Here is a 12414-nt window from a genome sequence, read left to right as displayed (position 1 = left end):
TTAGCATCTATTTCTTCATTTGCCGAATTCACAAAAGCAGTGATCCGACCTGAGTCCAGGTTCCCTAAACATTTTGACAGACGGCCCTTCCTCCATCCCCGGCTCTGCTGCAGCTTGGAGGGGCCCTTTCATGGGCCTCAAGTCCAGCCTGCAGCTGGGTTGTCGTGGGGATGGGGCCACGGTAGTTTGGGGGAGCCAGGAGCCCACTGGATTGTGTGTGACGGTTTATATGCATCTGCCTATGAATATTTACCCGGAGAGAGCGTTCCTAGTTTCTTCAGAGCTTCAACATGGTCTTGGACTCCAAAGGGTAAGAACTCAGATTCTGGAGTAAAGTATGTCCGCAAGCTGGGCTTCGAAACAGGGACGCTGTGGAAGATTGGCCCGGCAAGGGCATCGGACAACCCCAATCACAGTGGAAGATGCCACCCACAGTTCTCAATTTTTCCATAGCACGTTGACTTAAGGAGAGCAGATGTCAGTATTCAAAATCACTGTCCCCTCCTGATGCCCATCAGCCTGCTAGTCATCTGGCCCATGGCCCCGGAAGTCAGTGTCGCATCATTGCCCTTCCCTATCAGAGCAAGGTTGCAGGCTCCTTCGAGGCCCCGTTTCACCAAGACTGACTCCCTGGAGTCAGGTCACTGGAAGCAGCAGTGATCCCAGAGGGCTGGGGATCTGTACACAAATGCTACTTGGAGATGGGAGGCTTGAATCCTTCGTTCAGCACAGGTTTGTCGCACACCTCCAGGGTGCCAGGCATTGTGCCAGGTGCCGAGAGTGACCTGATGGACACTCGTGGGCACAGTCCTCTGAGTTCACAGTCCAGCTTGCTGAACACCTGTCGGGAGTCAGTAGCCTTGACCGGTCAGATGCACGGGAGGCCCCCCACTTTGCGGGACACCACAGAGCTCCTCCGAATGGTGGGGCGGGGGCAGTAGGCCTCCCGGGTGAAGATTCCAGGTAAGTGCCCACCCAGCCTTGCAGTGTAACGCCCTCTGGCGTGAAGAAGAGGCCAAGCCCCACCATCAAGGGGCTTAGGTAGTGGAGGTTACGAACCTGAACGCCTGTGTTTACCTCTGATTCAATCACTTGTGTGAACTCAGACAAATTTCCTGAGCCTCAAGGTTGTTTCTTGTGTTTTTTCCCCAGGAAATCAGGGCAATAATCAGGACCGCTTCATTTGGTTGGTGGGAGGGTTAAAATGAGCTAAGTTGAGAACGTGGCCACATGTAAGTGCTCTGTGGGGGGAAAGGAAGCTGTAGTAGCTTTACGTGAGGAAACAGGCTCACTCCCCGAGGTAGTGGAATGAAACCCAGATCTGTGCAGCTCCAGAATCCCGCGCTTCATGACAATGCAGTATCACTGCTGCCCCTGGCAGCCTGGAGCTTCCGGCCAGCTATGCGCGTGCATGTGTGTGTGTGTGCATGTGTGTGTGCGTGCGCGTGCAGTGCACACCTCCCTGCCCCAAGGTCTTCCAAGGGGAGGAGGTACCATAGGAGCAAGGAGTAACCAAGCCACAATCTCAGGCCTACAAAAAAACCTCTGAGATTTGAGAGAGGTTGGGTCTTCCACTTCTCTGGCCTATACTTTGTTTAGTGACCCACGGAGATCTTTCCGTTCTGTCCCCGGTTGGCCGTGGTGGCCTTCACAGGATCATCCACCAGAGCAGTGCCCATCACATGTCAATGGGGAGTTCACACCAGTCTTTAAAGTATTGCCCATAAGAGAATAAAATGTGTCCTGAGCAATGCCATCACACGTTATAACCAAATAAATACTCCCCACAGTCCCCAGAAGGGATAGGCTGGCCTTTCAAACCATATCTTCACAGAGGAAGTTCTCAAATTCTGTATCAGCCATGGGGAACAGGGAGGGGGGAGGGGGAGAAGGAACAAGGCCTGCTTTCCCGGCCCCAAGGAGGCCTGAGTCTCACCAGGGGCAGGAGGGAGGTCCACACTCCCTCTTGGCACCTGGGCTAAATGTTCTGAGACCTTGCGTGCCTGAGAGATGTCCTTGTTCTGCTCTGACACTGAAATCACACATTATTTATAGAATTCTGGACAGGAAATCACTTTCCTGCTGAAATTTCAAGGCATTGCTGCACTGTCTTCTAGTTTCCAGCGTTGCCTCTGAGAATTTCATAGCCACTGTAATCCTGTTTTCTTTATGCGTGATCTTGTGTTTTGTACATAATCATTTTGCAAGGTGCAGATTTTGTCTTCTCTCTGTCACAATAATGAGCAGGTCCTGGGCTCTTGGTAGGTCCCTGCAGCCTGGAAACGTGTGTCTTTCAATTCTAGGAACTTTTCTTATTTCTTAATGTTTTTTCCTCCTCTGATGTCCTTGTCTTCTTCTTGAACACCTGTTATTTGGGTTTTAAACCTCCTATGATGGTCTCTAGCTTTTTTTTTTTCCCTTTCACACCCCCTTGTCCTTTTGCTTTACTTTCCAAGAGATTTCAACTCTATTTTCCACTTCTTCCATTGAGTATTTCCTTTCTTCATGTCCAGGAGTTTCCTTGTACTTAAGGTACCTTATATATGTACTGTCTTCTTATTTCTCTGAGGATGTTAACTTATTCAACAAATAGTAATTTTTTTTTAAGATTTTATTCATTTATTCATGAAAAACACAGAGGGAGAGAAAGAGACGCAGGCAGAGGGAGAAGCAGGCTCCATGCAGGGAGCCCCATGTAGGACTCCATCCGGCGTCTCCAGGATCACACCCTGGGCTGAAGGCAGATGTCCAACCGCTAAGCCACCCAGGCATCCCAACAAATAGTCATTAAGAGCTTATTCAACCCCAGACACGCTACTCTCAGCACTTGGAATCCATCAGTGAACAAAGCAAAGATGCCTACCTTGCGGAGTTTGAGGTATAGCAAAGAGAGATAAACAATGAACACAAATAAGCAAATTGTCTCATGTTAAGGTAATAATATGGAAAAAAGATAAAGCAGAATAATTGGGATTGACAGTGGTAGAGAGAAGATGTTACTATTTTAAACAGGATGATCAGAGTAAGACTAGAGAGTGTGACATTTGAGCCAAGACATGAAGCAAGTGAAGAAGTCGGCCAGATGAACGTTGGTGGGAGGGCACGCAGACAGGCTTCCCCGTGCAAAGGCCCTCAGGTGGGAGCATGCGGCCCATGTTCATGGAAACACAAGAAGGCCTGGCTGCAAGAGTGAGGAGGAAGGTGAGAGAGGACAGGAGGGCTGGGCCAGGAAGGCCGTTCCTGGGAGTACGGCTCTCGCTCCAGGCGAGGCAGAGGGCCACTGTGGAGTTTTGAGCGAAGGAAGGACATTATCTGGTCTGTGCTTTAAAGGGGTCATTCGGGAGGCTGCAGGGTAGCCGCAGGGAAATCAGCAGCCAGTCCAAGAAAGAAATGGTGACGGTGGCTCCCCCCGTCATGGTGGGGAGCAGTGGAGTTGGTGAGAAGTGGCCAGAATCCAGATGTATCCTGCAGCAAGGCTCGGTAGAGCTCCCTGTATCCCCTCTAATCAGTGGCAGAGTAGAAAGAGCAGACAAAGACAGCTCCGAAGTGAGGTGATCACGGTGAGCAACCTGAAGCAGAGGTGGGGCGTGGCCAGAAGCCCAGGGGTGGAGGAGGCCAGGCAGGAAGAGGAGGGCTCCATCTTAAGCGTATTGAGCTAGAGGTGACAAACTTGGAAAGTCTGGAGTTCAGCGAGAAATCCAGGATGGAGCTGTCCCTTTGGAGTCAGGTCAGTGTTACCCGAAAGCCACAGGGCTGGATGAGCTCCCCCAGGAAGGGAGGATAGAGACTGGGGAAGAGGATAAGAGGCCAAAGAGCTTGGGCCACACCAGCAGTAAGTTGGGAGAAGAGAAAGAACCAGCCAAAGACGGTGAGAAGCAGCAGTCACTGGGATAGGGAGCGTGTTTCCCGGAAGTGGTGAGGAAAACGGATGTGCGTGCTGAAGGAAAAGGGCAACTGAGCCACGTGCTTCTGATAAGAGAAGGGCTAAGAATTGATCATAGTCATAACTCGTTAGTTAGAGGCCACTGGTGAATTTGTCAGCAGTGTAGACAGTACTTTGAAGAAGTTTTATTGTAGGTGCGCCTGGGTGGCTCAGTCGGTCAAGCGTCTGCCTTCAGCTCAGGTCATGATCTCAGGGTCCTGGGGTCGAGCCCTGTGTTGGGCTCCCTGCTCAGTGGGGTGCCTGCTTCTCCCTCTCCCCCCTGCTTGGGCTCATTCTGTCTCTCTCTCTCTCTCTCTCTCTCTCTCTCATAAATAAATAAAATTAAGATAAATAAAGAAGTTTTGTTGTAAAAGAAAGAAATGGGGCCATAGTTGGTGAGAGAAATAAGATCAAGAAAAAACTTTTAAGTTCAGAAAAATAATAGCATGTTTGTAAGTAGATGAGTGTGAACAATTGAGTAGATTTTTTTTTTTTAAAGTGCCCCTGGACAGACCGGGGGCAGCACTGGAGTGATGTCCTCAGGAGGTGGACGAGGTGGGAGCCAGTGCCTGAGCGCAGGTAAGCTGTGGACAGGAGCTTGGCCACGGGGAGCACAGGTGCTGGTGCATGGGTGGCAGGTGGTGGCAGCTGTGGAAGTCCTCTTCCGACTTCTTCAGTCTTCTCAGCGAAGTAGGGAATGAGGCGGCATCTGCCGAGGGGACGATAGAGGAGGCAGTAGTGTTGGGATGGGACGAGGGGAGAGAAAGGGGACATTCCCCAGGGGAGTGGCACAGGCATCAGTGGCTCCCAAATAGCCACGTGCTCAGAAATCACGAGGCGACCGACCGGTTAACACACAGATCGCTGGGCTAGTGCCTGATTCACTAGGCCTGAGTGGAGTCCGAGAATTTGCTGACAAGCCCCAGGGCGACACCAGTGCTGCTGACCGAGGCACCCCACACTTCAGGAAATACACTGCTGATCGTGCCCTGTTCCTCGGGTGCAGAGTCAGGATGCCTGCAAGGACTCCGTGTCACCCCCACCCCCACCCCAGGGCCACAGGCTCGTGAGCCCCGGTCCGTGGCCTGGGAGTTTTTCTCCTGCCACATTCAGCCTGCTTTTTAGTTTAGTTGAGCTGAGTTGCTTTTTTCTATTGGTTGGCTTTCGTTTTTACCTTTCAAATTTTAGGGTCCTCTGATTATATGCAGCAGAGAGCTGCCCAGAGTTGTTTGCTGGGAGATTTTTGATGGCTGATTCCATTTCTTTACTGGTGACTGATCTGTTAAAGTTTTCTATTTCTTTCAGTTTCAGTTTTAGTAGTTTGTATGTTCTAGGACTTTATCCATTTCTTCCAGATTGCCCAGTTTCTTGGCATAATATTCCCTTATAATTGTTTGTATTTCTGTGGTGTTGGTTGTGATCTTACCTCTTTCATTCATGATTTTAAGTATTTGGGTTCTCTCTCTCTCTCTCTCTCTCTCCCTCCCTCCCTCCCTCTTTTGTTATGTCTGCCTAGGACTTTATCAATTTTATTAATTTTTTCAAAGAACCTACTCCTAGTTTTATTGATCTATTCTGTTTTCTTTTTATTTCTATATAGTTTATTTCTGCTCTAGTCTTTATTATCTCCCTTCTTCTGCTGGCTTTAAGCTTCATTTGCTGCTCCCTTTCTAGCTCCTATAGGTGTCAGGGTAGGTTGTGTATTTGATTGATACTTTTCTTGCTTCTTCAGGAAGGCCTGGATTGCTATATGCTTCCCTCTTACGACTGCTTTTGCTACATTTTGGACTATTGTGTTTTCATTCTCATTTGTTTCCATGTATTTTTTTTAAGATTTTATTTATTTTTTCATGAGAGACACACACACAGAGAGAGGCAGAGACACAGGCAGAGGGAGAAGCAGGCTCCCTGCAGGGATCCCGACATGGGACTCGATCCTGGGACTGCGGGATCACGTCCTGGGCTGAAGGTGGCGCTAAACCGCTGAGCCACCCAGGCATCCCAGTTTCCATGTATATATATATTTTTTTAATCTCTTCTTTATTTCCTGGCTAACCCATTCATTCTTAAGTATGATGTTATTTTAACCTCCATGTATTTGTGTTCTTCCTAATTTATTCTTTTCATTGACCTCAAGTTTCATAGTGTTGTGGTCTGAAAATACGCATGGTATGATCTCAATCTTTTTGTACCGGTTATGACCTGACCTGTGACCAGTATGTTATCTATCCTGGAGAATGTTCCATGTGCACTCTAAAAGAATGTGCATTCTGCTGCTTTAGGATGAAATGCTCTGAATATATCTGTTAAGTCCATCTGGGCCAGTGTGTCATTCAAAGCTCTCATTTCCTTGTTGATTTTCTTTTCTTTTCTTTTTTTTTTCCTGACATCCAACAGTTTTTTAGAGAGACGACTTGGCTTGGGGAGAGGGTACTGGGATGGACAAGAAGCTCTCATCTCAGGGGATTTTCTTGGAAATTGGGCATTCCTCCAAGCAGATTTCCAGGAAACACTATCATGGGTGAAATCCCCAGAGGGTGGTGCTGTGACTGCCAAGCAGCAGAAATAGGCGGGTTGCTTAGGCACAGCTGGGCCCCTGGGACAGCAGGGCTTTGACATCAGGCTCAGTATTAATGGTTGGAAAGCAGGGGCTTTATCCGTTCACAAGCACACCATTTGGGCCCACCGGGAACTTCTCAAAATTCCAAGCAACATTGTTGTGCCATATCCTAGACCAAGTGATGAACTTGAGGGGTCATGAGCATAGTGGTGTTTTCACTGGGGGCAGAGAGAGGTGAAGAGGGTGTGTGTGTGTACTCTGTTCACCTCACACTTCTCAAAAAGTGTAAAGGCGGGCTCCAACTACCACCTGTGTGGGGGTGGGATGTACTTGAGGGAATTCAAGATCTCCTCCTTCCTGGCATTCCTGATGTTGGAACTGGTTGCCTGGGAAGCCAAGTTTGACCAGGCCCTGGGTCCAGGCACTGCTTTCCTTCATCTGGCACCACATTGTCAGTGAGCACCTCACCCCACAGGGAACCCAGGCTCACCGGCTCCCTGCCGGCCAGCAGGCGCAGAGAGAAGGCTTACACAGAGCAAGAGGCCACAGCCGCAAGGACAGTGGCCCCCGGTGGCACACATGCAGGCTGTGGGACAAGAGTGTGGACTTTTGTCCTTGTTGGTTTTCTGCCTTGATCATCTTTCCATGCTGTGAGTGGAGTGTTCAAATCCCCTATTATTACTGTATTATTATCAATGAGTTTCTCTATGTTTGTTATTAACTGATTTATATATTTTGGTGCTCCCAAGTTGGGGGCATAAATATTTACAAGTGTTAGATCTTCTAGACACTTTTATTATGATATAGTGCCCTTCTTCACCTCTTGTTATAAAATCTAGTTTGGTTTAAAATCTAGTTTGCCTGATAATAGGTATGGCTACTCTGGCTTTCTTTTGATGCCCACTAGCATGATAAATGTTTCTCCATTCACTCACTTTCAATCTGCAGGTGTCTTTAGGTCTAAAATGACCCTCTCATAAGCAGCATATAGATGGATCTTGTTTTTCTACCCATTCTGACACCCTATGCCTTTTGATTGGAACATTTAGTCCATTTACAGTAGGAGTGATTATTGATAGATATGACATGAATTTAGTGCCATTGTACTAACTGTAAAGTCATTGTTTCTGAAGATTTTCTGTTTCTTTCTATCACTTTTGATCTTTCAAAGAGTCCACTTTAATTATTCTTGTAGGTCTGGTTTAGTGGTAGGTCATGAACTCCTTAATTTTTGTTTGTGTGGGAAACTCTTTCTCTTTATTCTGAACAACAGCCTTGCTGGATAGAGAATTCTTGGCTACTATTTTCCCCTTCAGCACGTTGAATATATCACGCCATTTTCTTCTGGCCTGCCAAGTTTCTGTGGATAGATCTGCTGCTAACTTAATTTGTCTTTCCTTGTAAGTTAGGGATTTCTTTTCCCTTGCTGTTTTTAGGATTTTTTTTCTTATCTTTGTATTTTTGCAAATTTTACTGTGATGTGTCTTAGTGTTGGCCTGCTTTTGTTGATTTTGATGGGAGTTCTCTGTGCTTCCTGGATTGGATGTCTATGTCCTTCCCCAGATTAGGAAATTTTCAGCTATAATTTGCTCAAATAAACCTTTCCCCGCCCTTTTCCCTCTCTTCTTCAGGGACTTCTATGATACCAATATTATTATGCTTTATGGAGTAACTGAGTTTCCTAAGCCTACACTTGTGATCCAATATTTTTCTTTTCCTCTTCTTTTCACCTTCATTATTTTCCAGAATTTTATCTTCTATATCACTTACACACTCCTCTGCTTTTTCCATCCCATGGTCATTTCATTCAGTCAATTTTGCATCTCAGTTATAGCATTTTTAAAAATTTCGGCCTGACTAGTTTTTAGGTCTTTTGTCTCTATGATAAGGGATTCCCTGGTGTCCTCTATGCTTTTCTCAAGCCCAGCTAGAATCCTTACGATTTTTGTTTTAAAGTCTGGATAAGGCATATTTACTTGTATTTGTTTCAGTTAGATCCCTGGCCATGACCTCTTGTTCTTTCTTTGGGGATGAACTCTTCCATCTTAGCATTTTGTGTAAGTCTCTGCTTCTCTGGGTTAGGAAAGCCTGTTATGTTTCCTGCATCTGGAAGTTATATTAAAAGAGGTCATATACTGTCTAGGGCCTTCAGGAAGTCTTTCTAGTATATGCTGTGTGTACTCTGCTGTGTTTTGACTGCTCTTTCCCTCAGGTTAGTCCTCTGCAGAGTTTCTCCTTGCCTGCAGTGGGGGGTGTTTGGACCTTGTCCAGTGTGTGCCAAGTTTTAATTAGGTGTGCTGTGGTCTGCTTGTTAAAAGAAGCCAGGGCCTATTTCCACTAGAGCTGAAGCTTTGCAGCAGTCTACACTTGGTAGACTTTTTCTTTTTGATGACGTATTTATTTATCTTGGAGAGAGAGAGAGAGAGAGAGAGAGCAGGTGGTGGGTGAGAGAGAGAGGGAGAGAGAGATTTTCAAGGAGACTCCCTGCTGAGCATGGAGCCTGATGAAGGGCTTGATCTCAAAACTCTGAGATCATGTCTTGAGCTGAAATCAAGAGTCAGATGCTTAAACAACTGAGCCACCTGGTCACCCCTATGATCAGTAGACATGGGGCATGTAGGGTGTTTGTGCTGGGGGCCACTCCTGCTCTAGCTCTCAGGCAAACTTGCCCTAGTACCAAAGCTCTTGCAGAGTTTAGGGGGCATGGCTTGGTGTAAGAGGCTCAAGCCTCCACTCTGGGTGCTGTGTTACTCACTGAAGTCTGTCTGCTGATGGGCAGGGGAGAAAAATGGTGCCAGCCTGCTCCCTTGTCCCCAGAGTGAGGATTTTGCACCCTGCACCATGCAGAAAGCTCTCACAGAAGAGCAAGCAATCTCTGCTCATGTGTCCCAGGCATCCCTCAGATCCCTGCCTTAACCCCATCTCTGTCTGGGCCATATACCTGCCTGGCAGTGCACTGCACTTGTGTCTTATCTCAGGCATACAGGCTGAGTTTCAAAACTCCAAATTTTAGGGACCCAGGGCAGCATGGACTTGTGATCCTCTGGGGGCGGGGGGTGTCTCACCATGCTGGAGCTGGTGCCAATTTGTCCCAGAAGGGTAGTCATACCAATACACAGGAGGTTGGAGCTTAAAGTATAGCAAAACTCAGGCATCCAGGCTAGCTGCCCTCAGCAGGTGGCTCTGCCCCTGTGCTAATGAATGGCACCCACCACTCTCATCTCTTGAGAGGCAGTGCCACACCTCCAAATGCACTCCAAGAAAGGCACTATCCTTCCAGTGTGACCCAGGGGATCCAGAGACCATGCTGTCTGTTCCCAGGCTTCTGTCCTCTTTCTCTGTAGGAACACCACTGGCCGTGGCAGAGACTTCTAAAGCTTCAGTCTTTGAGCTCCACTGGTGGTAAAAATGTGTGATAATCAACCCCTCGCTTTCCCAGTCAAGGGTTTTGGGGAATTATTTTTCTTGTGCAATCCCCTGTGCACTGTGCTTGCTATCTCGGTCTCTCTCTCTCCTCTCTAAATAATCAGGGCTCTCTCCCCACTATAGCACCCATGATCCTTTTCTTCCCCAAATCATGAGTCTCCTCACATCCTGTTTTCCACAATGTGGTCTCTTTTCTCACTCTAGTTGTGCAGTTTGTTCTCTCAGTCCTCAGACTGATTTCTTGGGTGTTCAGAATGATCTGATATTTATCCAGCTGTGTTTGAGGGACAAAGCAAGCATTGGGTCTCCCTACTACTGTGCCATCTTAACCCCATCAACTCCAAAACTACTGAGTTATGACAAGAGACTGAAACTGATGGAAATTCTGGTCCATGTGGTACGATCTCATCATCCTCTCAGTCGGGGAACTGCTGAGTTCAGTTTCTGGGGCTCCTCAATCCCTGCTAAGATGACCCCACCTCCTGCCAGCAGGTGGCAGAAGGAAGTAGGGACAGTGAGCTGAGTGGCTATCTTCATCAGATAGTCCGACCTTCAATTAGATCCAGTGTCCTCTGGGCCAAAGACAGAACTTTTTTTTTTTTTTTTTGGAAAGAAGCTTCTGGGCAGCCAGGTGGATCAGCGGTTTAGCACCCTCTTCAGCCCAGGGCCTGATCCTGGAGACCCGGGATGGAGTCCCACTTCAAACTCCCTGCACAGAGCCTGCTTCTTCCTCTGCCTGTGTCTCTGCCCCTCTCTCTCTCTCTCTCTGTGTGTCTCTCATAAATAAATAAATAAATAAATAAATAAATAAATAAATAAATAAATAAATAAATAATAAAATCTTTAAAAAAAAAAGAAAAAGAAAAGAAGCTTCCAACTTTGTGCTAGAGTTGGGGAGGAGGCTGTGATGCCACTGGGTAGATGGAGGAGGCATCTAGAAAACTGACTGGGGTCAAAACCAACTAGACTCAACCTCCTCACTGCCATCCAGAGGGCCTGGAGCTGTCAGTCCCAAAGCCTTGAGTGGGGTCTGGGTGACTGGCCAGGTGTCTCTTGCTCTCCTTGCTGGGGGCTCTGGGCTCACTTTGCCCCTCCTTCCTCCCATTGGCCTTCCTCTGCTCAGTCTTTAATCATTCATCCATTTGCTTTTCGGCTTCCCCAAATGTGTGGCTGTTTCTTCCCCTCTTGATCTCATGCTCTTTGTGAAAATACACTGGGGGTGGAGAGAGGGCATGGCTGCTTTCCAGTAGACTTTGGGAGGGAGCCCAAGTGTGCCCCTCAACCCTGCAGCTTCACTTTCCTGGCTTGAGGGGCCAGGAATGGCCCAGTGGTTTTGATCCCTCAATAGTTTTTGTCTCCATAATTTTCCTGGGACTCTTTCTAAACTATACTAAGCACTGCCCAGCAACCACAATCATCACAAATTGAGCAGAATTTAAACATCCCTCTACTTAATTGTCAGCATCACTGTCTTGTGTTCAAACAGGGACTAGTGAAGTATGGGCGCTGTTTCCTACCCTGCATGCCCCAGGCCACTCTGGTTTCAATTGTCTTGCTAACATCTTAGTTTTGTGATTTTGTTCCATATGGAAAGCCTACTATTTTTGTCAAATGGGAAAATTCATAAATGAAGAATGTCAAGTGTTTACAAAACACCAGAGTTTCTCAATCGTTTTATCATCACAAATATTAGCCATTTCTGAAAGAAGAGACCCTGAAGGTCAACAAGAGCAGAAGCTGGGTGGGTAGGGCAGGTGGGAAGAGAAAGGAAATGGGAGCTGCAATGGGCCTGCAGGACAGCTGCAAAGCAAGCCACCCTCCTTCCTTCCGCACTCAACCTCCCCTGCTTTGAAAACTAGTCAACCATACACAGGATGCTGACACCTGAAATTCCTGCATTCCACACCCAGAGAGAAGCTGTAACATTAAGGCGCCTTGGGGAGATGGAGGTACATTTTATTCAGTAGCTCATCAACATTTACAGGCACTGAGATAGGAATAGTCTCTAATGTCAGACTCTGGGTTCTAGTCTGGGCTTGGCCGCATTCAGTGTTTCCTTATGGGGTTGTTAGGGGGCAATTAAATAATCTGAGCAGAGCAGCTGACACAGAAAAAATGTTTGCAAAATCAATGTCACCTTTAGAGCTGAATTAGGGGTGATTCTCTAAGGAAAGAAGTTTGTAATAATGGAACGGGTTGCCTCTGCTACCCCAGAAGTAAGCCAGGTAGCTTTTATCATTCTTTTTCCATTCCAGCCCCATTTCCTTGCTTCTGGTAATCACGAGATCTTTCTTCAGGGCGCTCTTGCTCCTCCCCCTAGATGCTGCAGCTTCAGCACACACATATCCTACATATGGCTAGCTCTTCCAAAGAGATGTAGTATTTAATTTTAAACTAGCCCATTCTGAGTCATTGGTAATGTTCCCAATGGCCCACTCAAGGGGTATAGCAATAGGGATTCTTCACATCCTTTCTCCTAGGCATTCATACATTTAATGGGTTTAAT

At 47.2% G+C, this 12414-nt stretch overlaps 1 pseudogene; it reads right to left on the bottom strand.

The window, feature by feature from the left end:
- Nucleotides 1-6500: 6500 nt before the first annotated feature.
- LOC140613253 (glutathione peroxidase 1 pseudogene) lies at nucleotides 6501-9637 on the bottom strand (annotated as a pseudogene).
- Between the last annotated feature and the right edge of the window lie 2777 nt (nucleotides 9638-12414).

This window comes from Canis lupus, chromosome 21, assembly GCF_048164855.1.
Source record: "Canis lupus baileyi chromosome 21, mCanLup2.hap1, whole genome shotgun sequence".
Lineage (NCBI taxonomy): Eukaryota > Metazoa > Chordata > Mammalia > Carnivora > Canidae > Canis > Canis lupus.
Note: the sequence above shows the minus strand (reverse complement) of the source record. Positions and strands in the feature narration are given on the sequence as shown.